The sequence below is a fragment of the Amblyomma maculatum genome, chromosome 8 (assembly GCF_055883805.1).
Source record: "Amblyomma maculatum isolate TAMU_Amacu chromosome 8, ASM5588380v1, whole genome shotgun sequence".
Taxonomy (NCBI): Eukaryota; Metazoa; Arthropoda; class Arachnida; order Ixodida; family Ixodidae; genus Amblyomma; species Amblyomma maculatum.
In genome coordinates, this window is record NC_139351.1 from 75,001,749 (window position 1) to 75,026,565 (window position 24,817).

The 24,817-nt window shown below is 45.4% G+C and overlaps 1 long non-coding RNA gene across 2 annotated transcripts; it reads right to left on the reverse strand.

Moving 5' to 3' along the window:
- LOC146181545 (uncharacterized) lies at positions 1 to 24,231 on the reverse strand. Of its 2 annotated transcripts, none has more exons than XR_014700448.1 (4): positions 24,011 to 24,231; positions 23,149 to 23,336; positions 12,997 to 13,035; positions 1 to 113 (listed from the first exon to the last, which is right to left on the reverse strand). It is a non-coding gene; the product is annotated as an uncharacterized LOC146181545 (long non-coding RNA). The 2 variants fall into 2 exon arrangements; XR_014700447.1 differs by having other exon boundaries at positions 24,002 to 24,230.
- Positions 24,232 to 24,817: the final 586 nt, after the last annotated feature.

The following is a 24,817-nucleotide window of genomic DNA, read 5'->3' on the forward strand; positions in this document are numbered from 1 at the left end:
AGGACAAAGCCGTAATCACAGTGTTGAAAAAAAAATGGATTATATGGTTAGTGCTTACCCAAGGTTTACAGCGACGATGCGCAGCCTTTTTGTTCAGAAGGTAATACTTTTGACTGAAAATAGATAACTCGAATTAGACAGTCGTATCGCCAAACACAGGTATATGCGGAATTCAATCTTTCTGCTCTTACTTGCAGCAAAACCACATCATTACAAATTCTGGTAAAGATAATCAGCCTGAATGAACTTTCGCAAAATCAAAGCGTTTGCGAAAGACAATCATCACCAGTAATGTAAAAGGATTAATAATAAATAATAATAGTTGGTTCACAGGAAGGGAAAGGCGCAGTATCTGTCACACTTGCTCCGTGGACACCTGAACCGCGCCGTAAGCGAACGGAAGAGAGTAGGAGTGAAAGTGGACAGAGAGAAAGGGGAGCCGTAGTGGAGGTCTCCGGATTAATTTCGACCACCTGGGGATCTTTAACGTGCGCTGACACCGCACAGCACACGGACGCCACTTCGTTTCGCCTCCATCGAAACGCAGCCGCCATGGTCGGGTTCGAACCCGGGAACTCCGGCACAGTAGTCGGGCGTCTTACAACTGCACCACCCCGGCGGGGCTAATACAAAAGGAAAAATCCACAATTCTGCAGTACCGCTCCTTCTACCAAATTCATCATCATCATCATCATCATCATCATCATCATCATCATCATCATCATCGGCCTGATTATACCCACTGCAGGACGAGGGCCTCTCCCATGTTTCTCCACTTAACCAGGTTCTGTTCTAGCTGCATCCATTTGACCCCTGCGAAGTTATTAATCTCATCCGCCCATCTAACTTTCTGCCGCCCTCTGCTACGCTTTCCTTCCCTTGGAATCCAGTTTGTTACCTTCAGCGACCATCGGTTATCCTCTCTTCGCGAGACCCCGAGTCTGAGGCATCTACGTCGAAAGCCAGTGAGTCTTCAGCTCGCATCAAGGAGACCCAGGAGGCGCTGTCGGCGCGGCAAGCCACACCCGAGAAAGAAGCCGGCCCTGCTAAAAAAGGTGAGTTGTCCGTCCAAGCAGCCTCCGCTACTTCACCCCATCCAACCTCTAACCCTCCCATTCTTCCCAATACACCTGATAAATGCACCTCAAGAGGCAGTTAAACAATATATACGTTCCGCCGAATTTCGGTCAGAAGATAATCAACACTATAGCTGCCGAACGAATCGGAGCTATGCAGAAACAGCTCATACAAGCCCAGGCGCAGCTCATACAATCCATGACCGAGAGGATAGAAGCCACGATCAACACACGCTTGGACAAACATGAAGCCGGCATCAACAAGCTTTTCGAACTTGTACCCCATCAGGAATTGCCTCGCAAGCAGCGCGTAGTTCAGCCCGAAGCCTGCTCTCATTCAGCGTCTGCAGCTCAGCAACATGGCACGGAACAATAGCACGCGAAAACGTCGGCAGCGACGCCAATCCACTACGCAAACAGAAACAATAATTTGGCAATGGAACTGCCGCATCATATGCAGAAAACAAGCGCAAATAGCAGCATATATCGCTAAGTCCCCTAATCCCCCGCATGTCATCGCTCTGCAAGAGACGGAAACAAATCGCATTCATATCTGTGGTTATCGGACAGCAGCCCTTACGTCACGTACGGCAATCCTCACACTCGCACCAATGCCGGTGCTAGACCGCACACCGACAAGCACGCCCGACAGTAAAGACACTCAATATACCGCGATAGAGCTCAGCTCAAGCGGGCAAACAAGCAGCCTCACAATTATTAACATATACAGCAACCCTAAAGATAAAGGCAGATCTATTCCGGGAATCCTTGGCTCCTTTCGCACCTCACAACTCCTTGTGGTGGGGGACTTTAATGCACGCCACACGCAATGGGGATACACCTCAGACGCACCCAAAGGTAACCTAATATCTACCGCAATGGCTGATCATAACCTCGGCCTGATCACAAACCCCACTGTACCCACTCGCATCGGCACAAGTGTCACTCGTGATACCACGCCGGACCTCACATGGGCCTCACCAAATTTAATTGTTAAATCTCATATGGCGCTACAAGACAGCCTTGGGAGTGACCACTTCCCAGTGTCCACTACTATCGCTTACGATTCCAAGATTTTCAGCCCTCGCACACACCTTCTCACCGACTGGGATAAATTGCGCTCATACTTGGCAGCTGACTCTATCGAAGTCCCTACTGTCACCGACTGGACAGACCGCCTGGTGGAGGCCGTCCGGGTGAACAGCAAACGCATTAAAAATACTCCTACTGCACCGCAGGTTGATCCGCACCTGGCTCATCTATGGGAGGCCCAACAGGGACTTCTCAAACGCTGGCGTCACCAGCGACACAATCGTAAATTGAGACTCCGCATAGCCGCTCTCACTCGTGAGGCAGAAGAATACGCCAACGCCTTAGCCCGTGCAAACTGGACAACCTTTTCTAACAACCTCAAGGGTACATTAAGCACTAAACGCACGTGGGCCCTCCTACGCGCTCTTTTAGATCCAACAACCACTAAAGCACAGACACAAGTAAACACACAACGTCTGATACAGCTAGAACTCCAAAAAGGCATCGGCGTAATTGGTCAACTACGGGACACCTATATACCCATATCCCTTCAGTCAGCAGATCCACTAAATCCACCTCCGCCTAACTCCGAACTTGATGCTGACATTACCTTAAGTGAAGTTCGCCGAGCACTCCTCAAGATTCGCCGCTCCACGGCGCCAGGACCGGACGGAATAACGTACAAGGCATTACTCAATCTGGACGAAGTCTCTCTCCAGGAACTCACTTTAATAACCACTGGCACGCTGGGACGCTCCCATAAACCTGTACCCACGCGAGCATGCGATTTATACCCAAACCGGGCAAATCCCTCACTCTTCAAAACCTGCGCCCTTTATCCTTAACGAGTTGTGTCGGCAAGCTCTTCGAGCATGTCATTCTCAATCATCTGCAACCGTTCCTAGAAGCAACAGGCTTTCTCTCCCATGTTCAATTTGGATTCCGCCTAAACCTCACGGCACAAGACGTACTTCTCGCCCTTAAAGAGTCTCTCTTACACACTAAGCGCCGTACAGCCTCTACGCGCGCCATACTGGCCCTGGATATTCACAAGGCATTCGACACGATAAGCCATGACCATATCCTGACGACATTAGCCACCACAGGCTGCGGCACGCGCATATGGCAATATGTTCGGGCCTTTCTTCAGGGACGCACGGCACAACTTTACCTTGGGGATATTGTCTCCCAGTCTTTCCCCCTGCCTAACCGCGGAACACCTCAAGGGGTGGTCCTATCACCGCTACTTTTTAACGTGGCCCTAGCGCCATTAGCAAAGGCCCTTGTTGCTATCCCAGAGCTCCACACAGCCTTATATGCAGATGATATAACCCTCTGGAGAACAAGCGGATCCCTTGGAACAGCCCAGGATATCTTGCAGTCTGCCATAGACATCACCACCACCTATCTAGAAAACACAGGACTCCGATGCTCCCCAACTAAATCAGAACTAATGCAGCTTAAACCCATACTCGGTGATCCCCCCATTGAACTTCACATGTACGGAAACCCAGTGCCCATTGTGTCTCAGATGAAGATTCTCGGCCCTCTCATTACCAACACACTTGATGCAACCGCCACCCTTCAACTCTTGCAAAGACAGACTAAGCAGGTTGCTGGACTAATCAGGCGTGTGGCTGCGCGCAACCATGGGCTGTCGGAACGCGAAACCCTCAATATGACCAATGCGTTAATCATTAGCCGAATCACATACCACCTCCCATATCATATACTCACTCAGCCCCAAACAGAGCAGGCGGATATCCTAATACGCATGGTCGTAACCTCCGCCTTACGTCTTCCACGGACGGTTAGCACAGAAGGTCTGCAGGCCATTGGTTCTCAAAATACAGTGAACGAATTAATAGAACCCAACGCACCAACCAATTAGTCCGCCTGAGTCGCACGGAAACAGGACGATGCCTACTGCGACAACTCCGTCTCAATCCACCCATCGCCACCCCAGCAAGTGCTACACCTTTCATGATCTCTCCGGGCACGCAGGATCACATATACCAGAAGCCCCTACCACGCAACATGGGCGCTTGCCTTTATCAGGGAAGACGGAAAGTTAGAGCCAGCTATTACACCAAAAGATACCGCAACCGCTCTGATATCCTCTATGTCGACGCGGCAGGGAATTCTAAAGTAGGATTTTTCCCTGCAGTCGCTGCCTACGAAGATGGCAGAGTGGGGGCCGCCGCCACTGTTCGAACTAATTCGCCTGCAGAAGCGGAAGGAGCCGCCATCGCACTCGCACTTGCCCATTCAGCCATTGACGAAGCCATTACCGAAATTTGTACTGATTCTCAGGCGGCATACCGCCACTACCTAAACGGCGTGGCGACACCGGCCGCGCATCATATTCTTACCACCGCCACCTCTCTCGACCGAACGGTTAATCTAACGTGGATCCCAGGGCATGCCTCGATCCCCGGTAATGAGCGCGTTCTTGCGCTGGCTCGAGAACTCTCTACCCGAGCCCCGGATGATCAGGCACCCAACTCCGCGCAGGAGGCCGCATCGGTCCTTTCTACATACCACCAAATCACCACATTCTACAAACACAAGCGCATGACACTGCCACCACCCCACAGCACCTTGTCACCCTTATCCAGTGCTACATGGCGACAATTGCAGACGAATTGTTTCATTTCCCCCTACCGTCTCTCATGCCTCCCCCCTGGCTTGCCCCCTCACTGCGACACCTGTGGCGAGCCAAAATCCTCACTTTTTCACTACCTGTGGGAATGTCCTTCCCCCCAGGCAGTGCCCCCCATCCCCCATCCAACCTTTTCTTCCTGGGAGGCTGCTTTGCGGACAGCTCAACCCGCCGGTCAGAAATGGCTGGTCGATCGGGTTCTATGTGAAGCAAAAGCCCGTGGACTCCTGGACTAGTAGGAGACCACCCTGGAAGACTTTTTTGTTTTTTGTTTTTATTAAATAAAGTTGTTTCCATCCATCCACCCTGCCCATGTCCATTTCTTCTTCTTAATTTTTACTAGAGTGTCGGTAACTTGAGTTGTTTCTCTCACCCACTCTGCACGCTTTCTATCTCTTAATGTTACCCCTACCATGTTTCGTTCCATAGCCCTCTGGGTTGTCCTCAACTTAAGTAGAACTCTCTTGGTTAGCCTCCACGTTTCAGCCCCATAGGTGAGTACAGGCATGATGCAACTGTTGTAGTATACTTTTCTCTTGAGCGATACCGGTAAGCTGTTAGTCATAATCTGCGAGTGCTTGCCAAATGCGCTCTATTCCAATCTTATTCTTCTTGTTATTTCCTTTTCATGGTCCGGATCTGCGGTTACCTCTCCTAAGTAGACATATTCGCCTACTACTTCCAGTATTTCGCTACCTAATGTAAACTGCTGTTCCTTCCCGAGGCTGTTGAACATTACCTTAGTCTTCTGCATATTGACTTTCAAGCCTACCTTTCTACTTTTCCTGTCTAGGTCATCAATCATTATTTGCAGTTCATCCCCCGAGTTGCTTAGCAAGGCAATGTCATCAGCAAATCGCAGATTACTGAGGTATTCTCCATCTATCCTTATCCCTAACTGCTCCCATTCCAAGTCTCTGAATACTTCCTCTAAACAAGCTGTGAATAGTACTGGGGAGATTGTGTCTCCTTGAATAACACCTATCTTTATGGGAATTTTGTTACTTTCTTTATGCAGAACTATGGTTGCTGTGCAGCCACTATATATATCTTCCAGCACTTTCACGTACGGCTCGTATACCCCCTGATTTCGCAATGCCTGTATCACCGCCTAGGTTTCAACTGAGTCAAATGCTTTTTCGTAATCAATGAATGCTATGTATAAGGGCTGGCTATATTCCGAGCATTTTTCTATCACCTGATTGATGGTATGGATATGATTGATAGTAGAGTACCTACCAAATTAAATACTTGAGCATTTTTCTATCACCTGATTGATGGTATGGATATGATCGATAGTAGAGTATCTACCAAATTAAATACTTGTAATACAAAAATCATGGCACACAGCTCAAAAACGCATTTAGTGTTAAATATTTTCGAAAATCACGAAACAATAGACAAACGAGTGGATACCTATAAAAGTAACGGGCTGCAAAACATTTCAAATGCAACAGGAAGCGTGAACATTGCTACTTTCGTGTCGAAGAAGTTGCTGCGAAATCCAGGCTGCGCCAATATTACCCTCCTGGAGGAACGAGTTCAGGCTCTTCAATGTTATTAGCTAGTTTTTTTCCGAAGAAACACTGAGGGCTGTCTGTCGATAAGAAATTCCTTACTCTTTTTTTATTATGTCACTTTTGACCACGCATGTGTCAGCAGTGCACAACGCGGTAGCGGTAGTGTAGGACGTGTTTACTAACCTCGTTGCCTGTTCTCGGCAATAAGAAACAGTTATTTAACATTTTAGTTCTTTGCATATAGTGCTAAGAGCTCCGGTTGATGTCTACGAAATCGACACCAGGAAAAGTCCCTCTAGGGCTTGTGTACTCCTTCCATAGTCAGATAGGGAAGATATGACGAACTGGCAGAGAGAATGGTGTGCTCAGAGGTCATGCTACTGAAAGCACATCATATGCATATGATATCAGCTTTCTACTGCAGGTCTATGACTCTTGATTTCCACACATGCGCAACTTTCGGTGAATGAGAACCACCTTGGCTAGTTTAGCCAGCAGAGTGCTTTATCGAAACTACTGATGTCATGTTTCACATATTTAGATAGGCTGTGTAATAAAGGTACTATAATAGATAAACACCTACCTATACTCCTACCTATAAAATTATTGTAGCGTGAACAATACAACAACCTCCCTTTACATTAAAATCACGTGTAGTCGCTGGAACGTAAGCACAGCTTATCAGTATTCAACGGACAGTTCTCGTGAGTGCAGCTATTAGGCCTCCCGCCTGATATTTAGGAGAAAGGATTGCTAGCCTATATACGCGGGGACCTGTTTACAGAAAGATTCTCTAGCGATTTTGTCGTTCCCAGAATTTAGCATCAAACGTATCATTGTGGTCGATAAAAGATATTTTAAGGATTCTGCAGAAGAAAATGATTTCAATTAAATGACTCGTTAATAAATTAGACCGAAGGTGCAAAATTAAACAAACTACTGTCAAAATTACCATATACTAACGTCGGCGTGCAAGGGATATGACATGCGTGATAGATGCATGATAGTGATCATAAGTGTGTAATGAGTATCGATTATTCGAAATAATTCCGAGAGCAGTGCAGAATTTGCGCTGGAAAAATGCGTAAGCCTGACCGTTGCTGTATTTTCTGCAAGGTGTAATGGCGGAACTTCACTCTCTATACGAATTATAGAACACCTGTGAACATTGATGCGTTCAACGCTACGCTGGTTGTGTTCGACACGGTGCTCGCGATATATCGTGTTCAACAGCAACGCTCAAGCTTTGGCATTCTCCAATGCAGAATCTCCACTGTTCTCTGAATTTCTTCATTATTATGTAGGCGCGTCCACAAGACGCTACAAAACAATATGAAAGCTGAAGCTTTTATAAGAAACCTTAATTCGGTTGTCTCGTTTAGAGAATATCCAACTTTATTCTCGATATTTGTATTTATTACTGCTGTCGCTGCTCAGTTTTCGCAATCGTGATATCATTAGAATAGCACTTACTATAAGCAGGCTAGCATGTGTCCTTAACAACTGTTCCTACATTTCTCCAATTCGCTTTGAGCTCTTCGATACTTGGCGATATCTGATGTTGAAGGAACAGTGTATTTTCTGTCAATGTGGTACTCGTTGTCCTTTTCTACCGCCTATACGCCTTGAATACCGTGATCACCCTTATGGAGCGCATTTGTACTCCAACACTCTTAACTTATCCCAATTAGCATTCATCTATGACGGGACCCAGCTAATATAAATTGCGGTGCCCCGCTCGGTCCGCTGTACACAAAAATGGCAGAGGCAACCATCATAACACCTTCATCGGTACAAGAAGGAGAAACGAGCCTTGCGCCTGTTTCTGTTACATGCGTTCCATAGCGGCGTTTCTTGGGCTTCCGCAGAGCACATTCCTCTATCCAGACCCAATTGTCTCTTGCCGGATATATCAGTGGAGATCCAACTTAAGTTGGGCTTTTTGGTATAAAGCTCTCATAGATCCGAAATAAAGCCGCCCACATTCAGTCCCTATGGGACCTATATCGACCATAGTGGCGAAAAACAGACATATCAACATGCTGCCCCAAATGATCCTTGTAGTTTACTTGAGGGCAGTTGGAATATGAGCAGGAGTTGAATTTGGTCAAGCCATTGGGAATCCCAAATGAGGCCGCCTTATTTGAAGCAATATAGGTCCCAAATTTGCCGTAATGAGGCTGGAAGGCGAGCACGCCAGATTGATATCAAAATTGCTGCTATGTGAGGAATGTGAAGGCACTTAGAACAGCAAGGGGAATCAAGGTGGATAAACAATACCGAGTCTAATTAGGGCTGCGCGCACAAAATAACTTTAAGTCCCACATGGGCCTTGGCTGGTATAGAAACTTCTGCGTGTGCACGTTCGTCAGATTTATTAAGAATGCTTGCTTCCTAAATGGGGCACTTGTCGCGAAAAATGGCGCCTCAGCGTAGCGCGGCCGCACCTACGTGACGCTGTGACGTCACAACCATCGGGGCGCTAAATGCGAGCTGGACTACCAACTAAAGTGGTCGGCGTAGTGCGGTCGCAGCCACGGCGCAGCGCGTGATGTCAGACCCCACGTGACACAAAAGCGGTCGATGTGACGGCCTAGAGGCGCAGCGGGTGCTCATGTGATATGTGACGAACGTCAACCACGGTCATACGGCTTTGTTAAAGCCGGGCTTTATACGTTGGCTGGCAGGAGCGGCCAACTTGGGTGTCTGGTTTCACATGGGACGGTTATGTCAGAATCAGCCTGCTAGGACCCTGGCATTCACGTTACCCCTATAGGCCACTAATGCACGTTCATACGAGTCGGTTAAAGCGGCGCTTTATATGCGGGCTGAGGAAGAAGAAAAAGAGGAGAAGAACGTTCTGCCCCCCCTCCCCCCCCCCCAGCTAATGCGTTGGCTCAATATTTGGTTCAGCAGCGTTGAACTCTTGTAATGCTTTATCTCTTAATGGGCGTCATTGCGCCCGCTACCGCTTAGGTGGTGGACAACAGTTGTTGCGGTGCGCGCCTTTCTCTCCGTCTTCTTTTTCTTATATATTTTATCTGCTGTCCGCACGAAGCAGCGGAGGTGGCTCAGCTACAGAGCCGGTAGCAGGTCCGTGCACTTTCTTTTCTTCCCGAAGCCACAACAACAACAAGATGTGTTTTATGTCCAGGCCGCTAATATTGGAAACATCTCTCATTGGATCCACTTTGGCAGTCCCATAGAGTTGGCTTCCATCTGTCGCGTCGGCTGATGTCCTGGCAGCGGCTTTGGATTATTGTGGAATGCAGCGCGCGTTCAGCATGTTGTCCTTCAGGAGCAGCTGCCAAATTTCATGTCCATACTGTTGCTTCAGGTTTACATGCAAAACCCGGGAATTATCACATCGTAATTATTAAATATCACAAAGGGATTAAGGAGCATAACTGTATGCACGTGGTTGCCATTGCTGCAAATTACCGACATCAGGAAAGCAGGTTAGAATTAATGCGCTGAAAGTGCTTAGTCTTTACACATGTGTAAGAATATATTCGGCAGCGGACAGAACGTAGCGTTCTCATGCGCGCCGGCGGCGCAAATTCAGACCAAGTTAACAACGAGGGTAAATGCAGCACAGAAGAGACCGAAAAACACAAATACAACACAAGGAGACAGTAGCAGCGTCTATAACTGGCTGGTTTAGTGCCTCTCCTCCTCTGGAGACTGAAATTGTGAACGTCCCCGAGGTTCGCAATGGCAGAGCGCATGTCACAATGTTTGATGCTTTGGCGGCCCCGCCACCCCGGAGTTAAGACCTGAGGCGCCATCGCCTGTGCATATGTAGCAGTCATGAGAGATCACTTCGAGCGCTATTGATTGGCGCATTGCAAGCCAGCTCAAGTATCTGGTCCCCAGCTCACTATTGTCCTACCACACGACATCCTCTTCAGGAGTCCGCTGACTGATGAATAATGCCTTCCAAGTCACCACTCATTTAAAAGTGCAATAGACCGAAAACTATTCGCACAAATGGGCCACTCAGACCTCAGGTATCTGAAAGACACCACAAACGTCCAGCTTTTATTTTCCTAAGGGTCATAACATTGATGGCCCAGAAAATGGCAATCGTCTGCATGGCAGGTACGGTGAACATTGCGGTCTTCTAATGCTCCCATGTTTTTTTATGTGATGGCAAGCGTGTGGTCAGCTCGGAAACTAAGTTTGCAGAGTTTACAGACGCAGAAAGATGCAGTATATCTCTGCACGAATGGTATACAAGACTGTTGTACGAGTGCTTGCGCACAGACCTGTGTGTCGGCGAGCAGAGCCGCATAATATTTGTACATCCATCATATATTGCGCCTAGATAATACTTCCTAGACTAAGGCCACTCCATATCCTCCTTCTCCATTCGCCTTTGTCTTTTCACAACGACGTAGCGGCGTCGTCGAATCCCGTGTCGCAGCATCGGGGAGGTGGGTGCAAGAGGTCCATATTTCCCGGCGAAAGATGCCTGAACCGGTCCTCGTGGCTGTGACGTGGTTGCGCATGCGCGAATACGAGCAAACATGTGTATCAAATTTAGGTACGCAAGTTGACGCTTTGATTGTTTTTCGACTGCTAAACTGGTGGAACGTCTGACTGTTGTTTCCTACCGCCAATCTCATTACAGTGCTGACTACTTTGGCTACTGTAGAGATCTGTATAGAACTCCTCGGCTACTTTGGCTATCTTGCCTGTATTCGGTGAAGACGTTGCCCGCCTTGTCCCTTATCGTATACATCTGGTTTTTGCCTATGCCCAATTTCTTTTTGCACCTAAAAATACCGGCATCTTAACATGGGCGTGCCGATCGCTTTCCTCGACGACTAGAGGACAGCCGAGATCTCGTCGCCCTTCCCGGCCAAAACGAAGATGATGCGCCCAACCTATCAAAGCCGCCTACGTTCGACATCAACGCAGCGCTACCACAAAACAAGTCAAGAGAAAATAAGCGGTTTTCTTTAAAACTACATCTAGTGCTTTTATTCAGCGCCTAAGGTGCGACAGACTATTTTGGCAAAGCTTTGCATTAACACCAACGTACACACCCTATCTCTGTAAAAGCAGCTACCGTGTATCGCCACGCGAACAGTGGGCCCAACAAGATTAAGCTCAGGAAATTCTACGCGGAGACATGATCCAGCCATCGAACACACCCTGGGTGGTACTAATCGTCTTAGCGAAGAAGCAAGACGGCACACTTCGCGTCTGCGTCGATTACCGTATATTGAACAACGTCAGGATGAAGAATGTCTACCCGCTGCCTCGCGTCGACGACGCTCTAGGTCGTCACTGCAATGCCAGGTATATCTCCTCCATGGATTTGAAAAAGGTTACCGGTAAATTGAGGTCGACGAAGAAGACCGCGATTATAGACGGCGTTCATGACATAGGCCGGCCTCTTCGCTTTCAAGTAAGGTCATTTGGCTTGTGCTCCGCATCAGCCACATTCCAAAGAGTAATACACACTGTCCTGACTGGCTTGAAGTAGCAGATAAATTAATTATAGTTGGGAGAAATCAATGTCTTCTAGTCAAATTTTGAAGACAACCCGAAAAGTCAGCAGACAGTTCTAGAAGCCATCAAGACATAGGGATTAACGTCAAAACAGAAAAATGACACTTGGCCTTCCAGGACTGTTACTCCTGGGCAAGGATGGCGTTCGTCCAGACCCGGCCCAGTTTCCACAGCTTTAATAAAAGAAAGCCGTGCGCAGATTCCTTGGGCTGGGCGCTTACTATCATTATTTGTCAGGAACGTTTCGCACATCGCTGAATCATTGACGTAACTTACAAAGGCTGACGTAAACTTTAAATGGGAAGCGCCGCAAGCAGAAGCTTTCAAACTACTACAGCGCCGCTTGAGACCCCTCCTATCCTAGGCCACTTCGACAAAAATGCCGAGACAGATATAAATACTGACACAAGCTTCAATGGACTAGGCGCTGGTCTCTTTCAAAGACGTGAAAGACAAGATTTGTAGCGTACGCCAGCCGTTCTCCATCGAAAGCCGAAGCGAATTTCTCAACGACTGAGAAAGAGTGCATGAAATAATCTTGGCAAATTAAATGTTCCGTTCGTACTTATAAAACCGACATTCAAGGTGGTAAGCGATCACCACGCTCTTTGCTGGCTGCCAAATTTAAAAGACCCCTCCGGCCTCTTTGCCCGATGGAGCCTACGTATTTAAGAATTTCGTGTGACTCTCGTATACAAGTCTGACCGCAAGCTTTCTGACGCACACTGCTTCTCTCGAGCTTCCGTTGACGCTCCCCTAAAAGAAGATGACGACGACGCCTTTTTGGGACTGGTAAGCGCCAACATTTTCACAGAACAGCAGCGATTAAACACTGAGCTGAAAGACCTATCCGATTACTTACAAGGAAAGACAGCTTCCCCTCCCGCGGCCTGAAAAGCACACTATTTCGAGAAGTGTTGTGGAGCGCACTTTGGGAAATTAACTTCTCATTTTTCTTTGTCGTGTTGTTGCGCAGGCGGAAAGCACAGGATATGTTTAACGAGTTTTAACGAGTTTAGAACAAAAATCGCTGCGAAATGCAATCCGGCAATAAACTTCGAACGCGATGCAGACGATTCAGCATGAGGAAACCACTGGCAGAAGAAGCACACCAAATTTCGTACCCGTTACGTATGTACACAACATATAGCAATAGTAATATTACTATAAGAAAAAGGACCATTACCGTGCGCTCTTCCGGATCTTATAATCATCTGGTTGAGCTCTGGAAAGAAAAGAAGGAGGATGGATTCAAAAAGGACAGGAAGAAATTGCCATTGCATTTGCACATAACCGGGTTCACAATTCTGCACTTCTAAAATATAGGTTGTTATTGCTACTCTGAGAAAAAATACAGGGACATCCAAGGCAATTTTGTCTAATAAAAGCAATTCCATCAAAACTGGGAAGAGAACTTAAAAAGCGTATCCACCAACTACGAGGAAACCGAATTGTAAAAGATATTAAAGCGAAGGCATAAAAAATTTATATGTTCTTATATCACAGATCCTTATATTAGAGAGAGTTATTCTAAAGCATTAGCTTTGTTTTGAGGGTTGTCTTGTGCACGGAATTCCGAATCTCTCGCTGTTTCTCTCACACTCTTGTAAACTGCCAGTCACCAAAAGTAGCATGCAAAATACTGTTTTCTCAAACGAGATTTGTGGTAAAACTATAGACACAATTCACTATCTGGTTTAGCTGGCGGCAGTTGTAGCAACCTTGTATTGCGGAGACGCCATAACCTTGGGCGGTTAGAAACTAAAAGCACACAAAAAAATGTTTCCGGAGCGTCGGCGCTGATCTACCGGCGCACTTCCTACTGAGCGCCTTCATTTGTCGGACACTTGAGACGCCGTTTGGTACGCCGTCCAACCAGAGCTCGGAGTTCACCGAAGCCGTTTCATGATTCGCCGTAGGCCCCCTCACGCTCTCTCTCTTTCTTTCCCTCTCTCCGATGTTGCGTTGTGCGTGTCATGGTTCCCAGCAAAGCTTCAATGACGTCACATAAAAAATGGCTTTGGCTCAACTTGGTTAAGCCGGGAAATTGCGAAAGAAATATTCATGGCTACACCCTCGCTCACGTGATAATCGTGCTGTTGTAGTGCTTGTGTGAAACTTCAGCACGTATTTTTCCTCTTGCGTTCGTTATCCTTAATTCGCGATGGACGTTCCTTCTGAAGCCGCTCATGTCGTTCTTCGTGGGTTTGATGGGCTCGTCGAAGCCGTTTAGTCAAGTTCCAACGTTCGTCACTGCTAAGACTACAGCTGGCTCCATCTGCACTGTCGACAGCACTGAGCGAATCAGTTTCATCATCCACTGAAGAGCTCGCACGTTCTCGCCGAGCCGCATACTGGGCACGTCGCTTAGCGAGTCTTGTTTCACGCTCTTCCTCTGTCTCTGTAGCTCGCCGCTCTCTTTTACGCGCATTACGACGAGCTTCCCTAGTGGTAGGCGGCATCGCCGCGAAGCAATGTTAAGCCGCTGGTGGTTGGCACAGCTACTGTTTCTAGCGAAGTGAGTCGAACCTAATCTCTTCAGCGTAACGCCACAATCGCGCTCTAGGCGCTGGTGGTGGCACCGCCGTGGCTTGCGATGGCGCAAGTCGGTCGCCCTTCTCTTCAGCGTGATGTCGCACATGACGTCACACAGAAGTCAACTAAGTTCAATGGTGGCACCGCCGCGCCACGACAAAGGCTGACAGTGCAAGTAGTATTGCTTTCGCAATAATACCCTAGCGAAAAACCTGTGTGAGTCACAATAACCTCATACAGATTTCTCAAACTAAACTCGTACTAATCTCATACAGATCTCATACGGTCTCATATATTTCCCATATGTTGAATGAAATTTGTATGATATTATATGAGATTTATACGAGTTTATTGGGAGTTTAGTATGAGAATTGTATGAGGTTATTGTGACCAAGATTTTTTTGCTAGGTTAAGCTTTATAGAGATTTACTGATGCAGACGAAATGTGTTGAACCTCCTGAGAACAGTAAAAATTCTGGCGGTAACTATGATCTGTACTAGCGCCTTATTTGAGCGTAGCTGTTTAGCTACCATAGTGTAAAAACTTAGTAACAACAGCCTAATACTTTCTCTATCATGCCAAAAGATACAAGTGTCATTCAATTAGTATACTTCTCATACCTGGATTAATATTTTTATGAGATGATATGAGCCTTTTACGAGTTTTTTAGGAGTTTAGGATTGGTTTAGTATGAGTACGTTATTGATATCTTCCAGCCTGCTCACAGCTTTGTGGGTAGGGTCCAGCTGCGTGAGCAGCTATTGACTATTACAATTTGTTAAACAGTTCAGTGACAAAGCAGTTTTAGCATAAATATTCCATTCGGTGGCGGTGATGATGGTCTTCGATTTGAGAGGCATGAACTGCAATGTCCTCTCGAAGGCGGCGCTTAGTTCGTGTTTGGGCTGCGCAAAATGCAACGCCCGCTCAGCGGCGCCGGAAAGCTGCTGCTTTGGCAGTGCACACATCGGGAATATGGCATCGGCGAGGTTTTGCCTGTACTAGAGCGGATCATTCAGCAGCAGCGGTAGAAGAAGCATTTCTATCGGTTGCATCGCTCATCCATCTTGTGAGTGTCATTACCAGCGCGAAAAATCTGTCGTGAAAACTCTCACGTTCCTCAAAACATCGACCTATATAGGCAAGAGGGGCGCGTCTGCAATTAAAGGCAATGGGTGGCGGCAGGCAATGCATCGTTTGCACTTAAGAAGGTGGTAAGTTGTTGATATGCGGGCATTTCAACATGCTTCTGCGGGTATTGTCTGCTCAGCGAGATTCAGTGTTTGCAGTGCTGTACAGGTGCTCCCATATTCGAGCTGCTTCGTACTTGGGTAGCAGTTCCATGGTGATTGGATCGGTGCTTTTGTGCATGTGTTCCCGCCTTAAGAGCGCACCGATCATGAAGTGTGTTCTCAATTATTGTTTTTCGAGTGCCTCTCACGAAACTGTACAAAGTGATGTAAAAACAAAAGCAGCAGTGCACATTGAAGACTTCCTGTCTAACACTGCGTAAGAGCGGTTATATTCCGCTAGATGAAGGGGCTGGTGGACTGGTGGACTGCAAGATCATTGTTCACAAGAACCGCCAAATATGAGTGTTTCCAACCATTCATCTGCATGGTTGTTGCAGATGTACAGCCTTTGTCAAAAATTTAGAGCCTGCAGAGGATTTTCTTTTAAGTCGTGTAATAAGACTTCTTTATTAATTGCTGATATCCTAACTATTGGTGAGAGTAGGACAATGTATCTTACTTTCAGCAATTTTGGAAACCTGGGCATGCCTTACCTGCCACTTCAAATGGCTCAGATTGACAAAGGATGTTTATGGATGAACGCTCCATATTTTTGCCTGCAGATTCAATTTATTTGTGTCCGTTGTAAGCTTATAAAAGAACCTTCGCCTTCTGTAGCATTGAAAGGATGATGGTGTTTGGAAAGGGCGTTTCTTGGGCAGTGAGAGGGCACGGTATAACTGTAAATAAACAGTCATCGCTTTGATATTTATATTTCAAGCGGCTTAATCGCGGAACGAGCCCATCAGAGCTATGGTATCGAATGAAAAGAAATATTTGCTCGTGCTTGGTAGCCTTAGTTCCGCTCATTAGGTTATTTATATATTTACATATACCTTACAGTCCTCTGGAGAGGCATTGTGTGAGGGGGGACAAATACAAAGATATCCACCAAGTGGGTAAAAAACAAAGTCACAATCGCAAGTACAGGAAAAAAAGTGGTAATTATACAAATCTAGAACCATAATAAACAATATATCGCAATGCAGAGGGAGTTATAAGAGGTACTAAGCACAAATCATATAAGGCAAGCGAGAAGGTCACGAGGTATTATACAGATGCAAAAAAAAAAAATGTAGACTGAACTATACCACAGAACAACAGCGCATCACCAAAGCCCCTTCAAGGAATAGTGACATAAATTTTGGTACCATACATGATATACAATGAAGTGCTTCAGCATATCTTCGCGAAACGCTTCGTGATTGTGGAGCGATGCAATGCTATCCGGAAGATCATTCCACAGACGGATGGCGCGCAGGAACGATGAGAAGGTAGAACTGCCGTAAATGCGAGCATAGCTGTAGTCGTTGTACAATCTATGCGATAGGTAGGAGGGACGTTGTAGATGACATAGCAATGACCGAGTGCCATGGGCGTATTTATGAAATAGAGATAGAAGGGCGATATCGCGACGGGCATTTACCGGATGAAGTGAAAGTTCAAGCTGAGCTGGCTTACGCTGAACTGGAAATTATAGTTATGCGAGATGAAACGACAAGCCCTGTTTTGTATTGCTTCCAACTTTCGTAGTAAATGTTGCTGATGTGGTGACCAGATAGAGGAGGCGTACTCTAGGAGCGGACGAACAAAAGTTATATAGGCTAATCTACGAACGTGAGGTGTAGTGTTTTGTAGGTTGCGACGAGGAAATCCTAATCCCCTGGAAGCGGGAGCAGAAATGGTCGCTATATGATCTGCCCAACAAAGATTTGGAGTGAGGTGTACGCCTAGGTATTTGAACCGTGTAGTCCGAGCCAATGTAACGTTATTAATGTGGTAGAAAAAATTCGAATTCGCTGATTTTCGTGAGAAAGAAATTATGTTACGTTTGGAAGTTTACACCAGTTGTTAACGCGGTTCAGATAATTTTGAAGTAAATTGTGGTCTTCAGTGTCCGTTATTGCACAATAGATGATACAGTCATCAGCAAATATGTGTGCGCAAGACGAGATGTTATTCGGCACGTCAATAATATAAATCAAGAAGAGTAATGGGCCAAGGACGCTTCCTTGCGGCACACATGATGTGACGTAGGAGGAAAGAGAGGAATAATTTCTAACAATGGTGAACTGCTGGCGATTGGAAAGAAAGGGACGGACCCATGATAAAATTAATGAATCTATTTTGGCGGCAGACAGTTGAGCTATTAGTCGGCAGTGCGCTGCACGATCAAATGCCTTACAAAAGTCCAAAAAGATGCAGTCTGTAAGTACCTGTTCATGTTGAAATGTAGGTCAGTGGTGAATTCAAATATCTGCGACTCACAGGAAAAACTCTTCCTAAATTCATGCTGCCCGGGGAGTGATTTGTGTCGATGACAATCCAGTGAATTGTGTCGAAGATAATGCTGAAGACAGCCCCAGTGCATTGAGCAAAGAGTGCGGCAGCCTTTCCAGAATAATCTAATCGAGCCGGTGTACTATACTGTATATAACCCCTTCAATATGCGACTATTAGTTGCCTAATAGGGAATATTTGGCAGAGGCGCTAAATACGTATAATAATTTCATTTATCTTCTACTGAGCAGCGGAATAATTATTCTATCACCGCATTGCATATACCGTATTGCAGCTCCTCCGAATAAGCAAGCCACTCGAAGAGGAGTTTGATATGGGTCAACATAAATAGAAAGATTGGCACGTCTGATAGAGGGCTCAGTAAATAACTTAACTCGCTGTCTTCACCAAATATTGTTACACCGCGTTTGTAGAGGAGATGCCACCAAGAGGAGACAAATAATTTTTTCATGATTTTATAAGGGAACGGAACTGGAGCACGTTCATTTCCCCTGTGGTTGCAGGCGTCTGATTCAGAGTGGTGATATAGGCTGTCCTGAATTTCTGTGCGTTATGTTGCAATTTAATTCTTAAACATAAACACACTACCAGTTGATATAAGATTCAAACATTGGGGTTAGCGTCGGAGATATTTTCGAATCCATATTTTCGTATGATGACCTGATGATACAGACTTGTGCGCCTACTTTACACAGCTCAGACAGGGCGGATTATCGAGAGTTGAATGGCTTCAAAATAACTGGGCCCTGCTTTCTCAGGAGCCATGAGAGCTGAAAAAAATGATGAATTTCTAGGCTTTGTCCAAAAAATAGTCACATCTTCTTGTCCTTGATTTCTGATGATGGCATTATAGCTTGCGTATTGCAATTTTGAGTGCTTCAAAACGTGTTTGACGCATCGCACGTTCAATCCCAAGGCCAGCCTCATGGTTCGCCAAAGCACAACACTTTGTATTCGCCCAAATAGCTGAAAAAAAGTTCGAATGAATGCTGAGTCCTAGCTGGCTTTCAGTTGAGAGAAATCTAGTAGCAGCTGGTTTAACCAACTAGCATTTGCCACTACTGCTGTTGAGAAAAGTTGTGTGTTTTAAATATCTGATTGTAAGCCGTGAAAACTGCAACAAAAGCAATCAATTAGTAGTTAGGGATTATGATCGCTCATAGTTGACAGCCACCATAGTAATTTGTCAATGTTGTGAGAGGTGACTCGAGATTCTCAGAAAGGTAAACGTCGAAGGCCTCGTCAAGAAACCCTCTCATCAAGGTACGTAATTATCTTTAGTTACGTGCTTAGCGATACGAAAGCAGACATGCCATACCAATATCAGTTCAGTTCAGTCGTTCAGTCGTGTCCGACTCTTCGTGACCCTATGGACCATGTCACGCCACGCTTTCCGGTCTCTCAGTATCTTCCTAACATCACATAATTAGATATGTAGCGCCTCGAGGATGCCATCTGACCAATATACGCCCCATTTAAAAATTGAATTCCTGTGAAATGTATATTCTCTACATTTCCTGTTAACAATTGAACTCTTAGGCTTCGGTTTGAAGAAGCGATAATATGGCTTAGGTGTCCACCTCATTTTCATTAGCCACCCTATATTTTCCTGACAACTGTCTACGTCGGCGGCGGCTTCTCGGTGGAGCGAGCTGCACGTCATCGTTCATGCAATGTAAATTTATTCAGTAAATTGGAAGCAGAAAAGTGCATGACAGATGCAAAAGGCCTTCCTTTTCTTTTAAAGATGGAAATTATATTAAAATTCCAAATATATCCTCTTTGTGAATGTGGACATTCTGTATCAATGAAAGTACATAATGGTGAGCATTTGTGCGCGTTTAAACTTTATTTGGAGGCAGTTTAGTAACGATGCCATTTTCTACAGGCGCAACCACCTCTAAAAGATAAGCTCCCCACATTGTGACAGCGTTCGGAACACTAAACGTTATCTTCGGTACATGAAGTCAGCATATAAATTAATATATCAATCTTTGTATAAAAGTTTTGCCTCAGGCAAGCTTCGATTCGTGTTTTGTGGAGTCAGAAAACTATTAGTTGATTGGTAGTGTATTTACGGTAAGGATTTGCGAACAGATTATGAACAAAGCCCATATCTTATATACTTACTGTGCTCACACGCAGCCGATTGTCCTTCGCTATCGAATTAATCAAGTAATAACCATTCGAGAAATTTATTTTTCTCCAATTCGGGTTTGTTTTCTGGTGTAGGTGTGTTCTGTCATTAAAGAGAATAGCTCAATCTAGATGCAAGTCTGTCCGTGTGCTCTGGGAGAAAGTATATTCTCAGGTGATATTCATAAACAGTCCGCAGATTCTTTGAGTAAATATAGCGTGTGTTCTAAGTAGGAAATTCTAAAACGCTCTGAGTCTCAAGCGGGATAACAAGTGGCGGGTAGAACCTAGTGGGAGAGGGGAGCTTATGGGGCCCTGCTAATTGTTTTGAACTGGGCCCTCGTCAGCGTTAATCTGGCCCTGAGCTGTGAGCGTTGGTCTGGTGTCATGGCAGCTAGAACCAAAGGCCGTTTCGAATACTCCCAATTGCTTGCGAGCTTGCAGGACGGCGTTTTGCATGGGTAGAGCCCTTCAAGGGAAATACAACCATGCATTTTTTCTCATTGACGTTTGTGGTCCGTAATTGTACGCCATTGGCCGCAGCACAGCGAAGAGTTGTTGTATGCAAAACATTCGAGAAAAAACTGTGAGCCTGCAATAAGGTGAAATGAGTTTGAGGTACTGATGAGCCATCAAGCTTCGTACATTGTTGATGGTAACTACTCTAAAATAAATGCTAGAAGGTCTTTCTCTGCACTCCGCCGATTTACAACCTTAGCACACTGCCGTTGTCGGCTATCTTCCAAACTAAAATTCTCAGAGTAGAATTTGCTTCATGAAGCACAACTAACGTGGCAAACGCTGCACCCAGCTCGTAATAGAGATAGTAAAATTGTGTTTTTATCTTAATATTGTAGACAGTTAAAACTTATGAGAAATAAACACTCGTCATCACTTTCAAAAAGGCTATGGGTATGAGTAAGCTAGAAAGTTGAGACGCTCCCTGCCTAGAGAATCTACTGAGGAGTCAATATTGTAACGTAACGTTACACAGAAGGCGCTCTGGCACTCTGACACCGAAGGACACCAACAGCCAATCAGGGCAGCACGAAAGCGGAGCACTGTTTCGCTTCGTCGTCTTCTCCGAATCGCCGGTTCAAATCTTCGTCGTCTATGAATGGCATGTGTCATTTCCCCCCTTCTTGGCAGCATCGCCTCGATGCTGCAAATGCTGCTTGATGCGATGAGCTGACAGATGTTATGCTAGGTTGGTGTGGGAATATCACGATGTAAAATGTGGGAAGAACACAAAATCAGCCTATGTAGCGCTGCTGAGAGCTGAGTGACAAGTGAGCTGAATGACAAGTGTGACGCACAAATGCATCGGGACGAGTCTTGAGGTTTAAATGATGTGTAATTTTGCGACTTTGTTCAGGGCGCGGGGGTCGTGGTCGAGAGTGGAAGACCACTTCACAGATACATGTATGCAGTCGTTGCGGGGAGCAGTATAGTGACAAAGCCTTAAAAGTTAGTAGGGAGACGTAAGGAGGTTCTATAAAGAAGCTAGGTAGCGAAAGAATAGATGTGTTCTTTCAAGAGCCCCACATGCCCTCTAGTGTGATAAGCGTGCCTGAACCCAACTGCTAGGCGAGTCATGGACATTGATTAATTTTTGAGGTGGCGTTGAAAGCTTCAAGCAATCTATTTGTCTGGGATGGTACGCGGTGCGTGCAGGCGAGTAGTGCCGGGAACACAAAGGAATTCGAACAGGGATGACTCTAACTAGCATGCGCAGCTGTGATTATATCAGGTGGACTCCCCCAAAGGGGCTACTAAGGTATACATGGAAGCAGAGGTGATGGTGGAGGTAGAGATATCAGGGAACATGTACAGCCTCATGTCAGCGAGTGTACCTGTCAACGTTAGGAAGTGGGTAGTGGTTCCCTGAGGCTATGCGGAAGACAACGTCACCAATAAATAACATAAATACACCAATACTTTCCCTCTGTTAACGCTAATAATAATCGTTCTTTATTTTCAGAGAGCGTCAATTAATTTTGTTACTCTATGCCAAAGCGAAAAGGCAGACCAACGTATAAGCTCGCTAATTTTAGAGTCACAGGGGACGCCCGTGCCGTGTTAAGAATTATTGACTCACAGGAAAGGGAAAGTGGTGTATCTGTCACACTTGTGCTGTGGACACATGGAACGCGCCCGTAAGGGGAGGGAGGAAGGTGGGAATTCTAGCGGAAAGAGAGAAACGGGCGGCGGTAGTGGAGTCCATCGGAGTAGCGTGCACTGACATTGCTCAGAACACGGATGCCACTTCGTTTCGCCTCCATCGAAACCAAGCCGCCAGGATTCGGAATCGAACCCGGGTACTCCGGCCCAGTAATCGGGTGTCTTACTACTGTACCACCGCGGCGGTGCAACATTCATATTCCTCATCTGTGTCTCCGGTAAAATACATCTGTTATGAGTGCCGCTAACCAAGCAGATATTACGTCAGAAGATTTTGCTGCCCTAAAGTAGGTATTTTGTTCTGCTTGTTTTCAATAATGAGCCTTTTTAAATTTTCTTTTCAGTTTTTGTACACAATGCATATATGCATGTATGGTTTGATATATCCACACCAAGAATGGCCAGGCAAAAGGCGTGTTAGAACACCACTTAAACAAATATAAACAAACATTCAACGCATTTGACAAACGACAACTATATAACACAAATTTAACCTAGAATGGCAATGCTATACTCAGAACAGAATGGCTGTGAGCAAAAAGAAAGCAATATTTACTAACGCAACAATACAAAGAGGGAGAGTAGTTAAGTTCAAGTAGGGGAATGTTCTAGCCGCCAAAGAGGGAGTTATTAAACCCTGAACTTCGCCACGTCTACATACTACCAAATGCTTATGCTTACAGCGATGCTACCAAATAGAAATTATAACATTCCCTAGATTCTCAAACGACACCTACGATTTATCCTATTCTAGATAATGCAATGATCAAGTGAAGCCAAGTTATGTAGCTTCGTTGTTTTTGATAGCGCAAAAGAAACCATGCTTTGATTACAATTGGTAATTACAATCTATGTAATGAATATAGACATAAAATAAGAAGTTCATGCTTACACTGAGACTATAATTAGTGCCAGAAAAAAGCCGAAGTAAACAAATTTCGGCCCCATCTCGAGAAGACTTGCAGTCAAAGCAGGCAAATTACTTCGACGGGAATCCAGACGATATATGTATAGGTCGTGTATAGTTTCTTTGTTCGTGGATTAAATCGCGAGATTTATGCATTGTCTCTTGCGAGAGATCTGTGCAAAAAATAAAATGGTCTAAGATTCCCAAACGGTGACGCCAATCAAATTAATCATGAGTGAGTGGTATTGCAGGCAAAAAGTCATTTCTCTAAATCGTGTTTTTTTTCTTCGTCTTAAAAAACAGCGGATGTCTTTATACACATCTTTACTAAATTCATTCTTTATGCTAAAAGTTGTCGCTATGCGTCATATTCCTCGGTTTATTTGGAAATCAAAGTTATTCCTGTCTTAGAAATTTTATGTATAAACAGTCTACAAATTCCAAGTTGATTTGCTCTCCCGCCGCCAGTGTTGAATGCGATATTTCGGCTTCTTGTATTGTACTGTATTTCTTGTATTGCGTGCCACTCGCCAATTTGGACGAGCACGTACTAATCAGCCTTTTCAATTTATTTTTCCTTCAGCGACATTGCTTATGGGTCCTGTCGTGGCAGTCCCCCGAGAAAAGCACGGAGCCGCCACGGAAGGAAAACAACGAGACAATCACAAAATATAATGCAAACATGACTGGAAACGAAGTATTGCAACAACACTGGCTACCAATACCACGGTGGAGCATTACGGCAGAAATGTCTCTCTAATTATATAAACAGGTTTCTTAGATTCGCAGCAGTTTATTATGCGCGAAACTCAAAATGTACTAAGCTCGACAGACCTACCAAACTCACTCTGAGCGGAGGTACGTGACTTGAGGGCGAACGGCCTTTCCTCCAACGCATGGTATGCATTACCATCTCTCGAATGCAAGATCGACTGTAATTTTACTTTTCTAAAATGGATACCGTAATATCAAACACCAATGTTTCCGCTTTCTCATACGCACTTCCAGGCGCCCTATTTAGTCACCTCTGAAACACCGCCAATTAAGACGTGTTAGTTGTGTGCAATTTGGCTAGCTACGCTTCCAAATGTCATACCCGCCTTGCCCGTATTTTCATGCAGACGTAGGTGTTTTATTTATGAGTAACGATATTGAAATTCACTGGTAACCTTCGTTTTTGACATATCTTATTAAAATTACCTTTAGTGGCTTCAGTTTTTCTTTGTTTTTGGGTATATTTGACATTAGTATTGGCCGGGGAGGGGGGGGGGGACCTGGTATAACAAATTAAACGTTTGTTATTTGAATATTACAAAACATGGCGTGTTTTAGCGCTGTTTGAACAAACACATCTGAAATCCTTATTTGGCATAAGCTTGCTTGCCGATTCAGCATATGAATACTGACATGATTTGCCAAACTGTGCCTATCCGGACGAATAATATCGGTTCGTTTTAGGAATTAAAATATGCGTTTGCTAAATTACTTTTTGTTGAACACGTCTGTAAAATAACTGCCAGCATTCGGAAGCACACATGACGTCAATTCAAATACCGAATGCCGGATCTGATTAGCCATGCATGCTAAATCGAAAAGAAATAGTGTGATACCACCCCGAACGCTGTTCTGAGGTGTTGCTTCAGAATAATGAGAA